The 4,874-nt window shown below is 38.9% G+C and overlaps 1 pseudogene; it reads left to right on the top strand.

Annotated features, from left to right (window-relative positions):
- Positions 1-1,447: 1,447 nt before the first annotated feature.
- Positions 1,448-4,559, top strand: LOC102819815 (annotated as a pseudogene).
- The last annotated feature ends 315 nt before the right edge of the window (positions 4,560-4,874 follow it).

Raw genomic sequence — 4,874 nt, forward strand, 5'->3', positions numbered from 1 at the left:
CTTTGCACTTCATGCCTGCTGAGATATATTTCCTGAAGAGCTTTCAGGAGGCTCTTACCACCTTGAAAAAAATCTTATGACTTAAGAGGGCACATTATAAGAGATAATAACAAATGTGTGAATTTCAATTATTCCTGCCTCTTTATTTCTGGAAAAGCTTTTGATCTTGAGTATTAGTAGCTTCTTGACTTCTGTACCATTTACCATGCTGATTCTTAATAACTCAGGTTTTGTTGGAGTATTTGTCCTATGTTGAAACATAGCCAGATGAATTAGCACCTGGTGGAGGGACCAGTCTCTGGAAAAGAATATCATGTTTAGTAGGGTGGAGGGTCAGAGAAAAAGAGGAAGACCCCCAGTGAGATGCATTGGCCAAGTGGCAACATCAATGGGCTCAAGCATGGCAACGATAGTGAGGTTGGCCCAGAATTACGCAGTGTTTCGTTCTGCTATGCATAAGGTCATGATATTGACTCAATAGTACTTAACAACAACAACAAATATCTGTCTTGGCTTCTTAGAACCCATGGCATGTTGTCTTTAAACATAGACGTATCAACCAAAATCAGAATTTCACTTCCTTATTTTAAACTGTATCATATGATACATTTCTCCATGAGTCTGAATTACCTACACCATGACACAACATTATCATCACAGGTCAATATGTGTCTTAATTCTTTGTTGTTGTTAAGTACCATAGAGTCAGTTCCCACCCATAGCAATTGTGTATAAGGTTTCTGAGCAGCAGCTGGTAAATTTGAATTGCTGACTTTGTGGTTCAAATCAACCTTGAAAGTTCAGTGCTTATCCTACTTTGCCAAAGAAATATCATAAATGGATGGCTTTATAAAACAGAAATTTATCCTTTTACAGTTTGAGAGATTAGAAGTCTTAATTCAGAGTGCCAGGTCTAAGGGAAGGCATTCTTTCTCTGTCATCTCTCAAGGAAGGTCCTTGTCTCTTCCGAACTTGTGCTCCTGGACAACAGTCATGAGGCTTGTCATATGTCTCCTTTGTCTTTGCTTCTTTAATTTATTTTCTGTCTCAAGAATGATTGAATCAATATTGCTGCCTTGGAGAACTTGAAAGCTGCAAACTTTCAGCCTTGAAGCGGACCAAAACGCAGCCGGTGCAGCATAAGAAACTGGTTAATTACTCACAGTTTGAAAACTGACAGCGGTGGTGACCTGGCTGGGTCTCCTACCAATGTTCCTCATGTGTATCCACCACTCATCAGCAGAGGCTTCCATGATGCCAGGAGGCTGGAGTCCTGGTGTGGAGCTGTAGGATAAAGCACTCGATTGCAAAGTGATTTTGTTTTTTCATCTGCACCATTAAACAAGAAATCCAGTACAGACTCAAAGAAATTAAAACAAGAAAAACCTACACTGAAGACTCTCCAGAAAGATGGCAAACAACTGCAAAAGAAAATCCCTAAAAAAGGATGGCTTTGGATGACAAGCTCTACCAGAGAGACTTAGAAGTTGCACTAGCTTTATCATTGAAGGAGACTCCAACAGTCACCACTGATGTGCCGGTGCCACAAGATGAAACGATTGGAAAAAATGTGGCAATAATGAAGCAGAAGCAATAAGTCGTCTCACATCTCTAATTGTAGTATATCCAGTGGTTATTTAGATTTGGACCAGATTACTGAGAAAAAGGAGGCAGCTCTTCCCCAGTCGCATTTTGAGCACCTTCCAACCTGAGGGGCTCATTTTCTGGCACTTTATCTGACAGTGTTTCTCTGCTGTTCATAAGGTTTTCAGTGACTAAATATTCAGAAGTAGTTTGTCACTCCTTCTTCCTCATGCATTCAAGATGTATTGATCATTACTGGGGATTGGAATGCAAATGTTGGGAACAAAGAGGAACGATTAGTAGTTGGAAAATATAGCCATGGTGATAGAAATTATTCTGGAGAATGCATGATAGAATTCTCTAAAATCAATGATTTGTTCATTTCAAATACTTTCTTTAGACAGCATAAGAGATAACTATACACGTGGACCTCACCAGATGGAATATATAGAAATCAAATTGACAACATCTGTGGAAAGAGATGATGGAAAAGCTCCATATCATCAGTGAAAAGAAGGCCAAGGTCAGACTGTGGAACAGGCCATCAATTATTCATATGCAAATTCAAACTGAAGCTTAAGAAAATAAAAACAAGTCTATGAGAGCCAAAATATGACCTTGAATATATCCCACCTGAATTTAGAGATCATCTGAAGAACAGATTTGCTACATTAAACACTAAAGACCGAAGACCAGAAGAGTTGTGGGATGACATCAAGAACATTATACAGGAAGAAAGCAAAATGTCATTAAGAAGATAAGAAAGAAGGAAAAGGTCAAAATGGGTGTCAGAAGAGACACTGAAACTTGCTCTCCAGTGTAGATATGCTAAAGCAAATGGAAGAAATGAGGAGGTATAAGAGCTGAACAGAAAACTTCAAAGATAAGCTCAAGAAGATAAAGTCAAATATTACATCAAAATGTGCAAAGATCTGGAATCAGAAAATCAAAAAGGAAGAACACACTCAGCATATCTCAAGCTGGGGGAACTGAAGAAAACATTCAAGCCTAGACTTTTGTTATTGAAAGATTCTCTGGGCAAATTATTGAATGATGCAGAAAGCATCAAGAGAAGGTGGAAGGAATGCACAGAGTCACTATATCAAAAGGAAACGGTTAATGTTCAACCATTTCAAGAGGTAGCATATGATCAAGAGCCAATGATACTGAAGGAGGAAGTCCAATGTGCATTGAAGGAATTTGCAAAGAAAAAGGTCCCAGGAGTTGATGGAATAAAAATTGAAATCTTTCAAGAAAGTGAAGCAGCACAGGAGGCACTCACTCATCTCTGCCAAGAAATTTGGAAGACAACTATGTGGCCAACTGATTGGAAGAGATCCGTATTTGTGCCCATTCTAAAGAGAGGTGACCCAACAGAATGTGGAAGTCATCGAACAATGTTTTTGATATCCCATTCCAGTAAAGTTTTGCTAAATGTAATACAGGAACAACTGCAAGTATACATTGACAGAGAACTTCCAGAGGTTCAAGCCAGATTCAGAAGAGGCCGTGGAATGAGGGATATCATTACTGATGCCTGATGGATCTTGGCTGAAAGCAGAGTATCAGAAAGATGTTTACCTGTGCTTTACTGACTATGCAAAGGGTTTCGATTGTGTGGATCATGACAAGCTATGCACAACATTGTGAAGTATGTGTATTCTGGAACACATAATTGTGCTCATGAGAAATTTGTACCTGGACCAAGAAGCAGTTGTTCGAACAGAACATGGGAACACTGAATGTTTTAAAATTTAAAAATTGTGCAGCAAGGTTGTATTCTTTCACCATACTTACTCAACCTGTATGCTGAGTAAATAATCTGGGAAGCTGGATTATATGAAGACATATGTGGCATCAGGATTGAGGGAAGACTCATTAACAACCTGTGATATGCAGTTGATTCAACCTTGCTGGCTGAAAGTGAAGAGGACTTAAAACATTTACTGATGAAGATCAAAGAACACAGCCTTAGGTATGGATTGCATCTCAATGTAAAGAAAACAAAAATCCTCACCACTGGACCAATAAACAACATTCTTATCAATGGAGACAAGATTTAAGTTGTCATTCTTCTTGGATCAATCATCAACACTCATGGAAACAGCAGTCAAGAAATCAAATGATGTATTGCTTTAGGCAAATCTGCTGCACAAGACCTTTTTAAAGTGTCGAAGAACATAGATGTCAGCTTGAGGACTAAGATGCACCTGATGCAAGCCATGGTATTTTCAATAACCTCATATGCATGTGAAAGCTGGACAGTGAATAAGGAAGAGGAAGACTGCCAACATCGATGGCCAAGTGGCAGCATTGATGGACTTAAGTATGTCAACAGTAGTGAGGTTGGCCCAGGATCAGGCAGTGTTTCATTCTGCTGTACAGAAGATCACTGTGAGTCCCTGCCGACTCGATGGCACCTAACAACAACAGTTGAGGAAGAGGACTTTCATGATGTTGAATCAGAGTCTACAGCTGTGGTATAACAAAGGAGGATTCTTTTGGAAGGTAGTTATGGCAACATTGTTAATAATTCACAACCAGACTTTGAAAGTAGCAAAGATTCTGAGGATGCTTCTTATTTTGGTGAGATTGATGAAAATGACGAAGAATTCACTTTGAGGAAAAGTAAAGATAAAGAAATTAAAAGGGAAAAATTGAAGGTAAAACCCCCAGTAGAAAAGAAAGAGAAGAAACCTAAATCCAAAAGTAATGCTTTGGTGACTTCAGTAGACTGTACTCCTGTGGCCTTCAAATTAGAACATCCGTCCATACCAAAGAAGGTCTCTCTCTCTTCAGAGGCCATTAATAAACCACTCCAGATATGCAGTCCTTTAGCTGAAAGCAAGAGACCCAAGTGGGTGGCACCAGCGGGATCCAGAAGTAGCAGCAGCAAGAGCAGCCCACTGCCAGTGGTATATGTTACGTCTCCAAGTCAATCTTTGCTTCAGCTTGTTCAGATTAGCTGGAGTTAAACCTTTGCCGCTAGTAGCTGAGTGTGGGTGGTAGCAAAGAAACTTGATCTAGTGAATCACAATTTTTGGGTTATATTTAAGTTGTATTATTGTTTGAGGAGGAGATTTTAACATAAAGGAATAATTGAACATGTCACATAAATGACTGTTACCCATTTTGTGATATTTTCTGGAAAACTATCAGGACTTCAAAAATAAATTTAAAAGAAGTATAATTTCATTTCTGTCTGAATAGGATATTGTATTATTTCTGTATGTATAAGTCATTGTCATTAAATGATGGTCACTTTGAGATAGAGGAAGTCCACAACACAG

This window comes from Chrysochloris asiatica, unplaced genomic scaffold (assembly GCF_000296735.1).
Source record: "Chrysochloris asiatica unplaced genomic scaffold, ChrAsi1.0 scaffold00015, whole genome shotgun sequence".
Lineage (NCBI taxonomy): Eukaryota > Metazoa > Chordata > Mammalia > Afrosoricida > Chrysochloridae > Chrysochloris > Chrysochloris asiatica.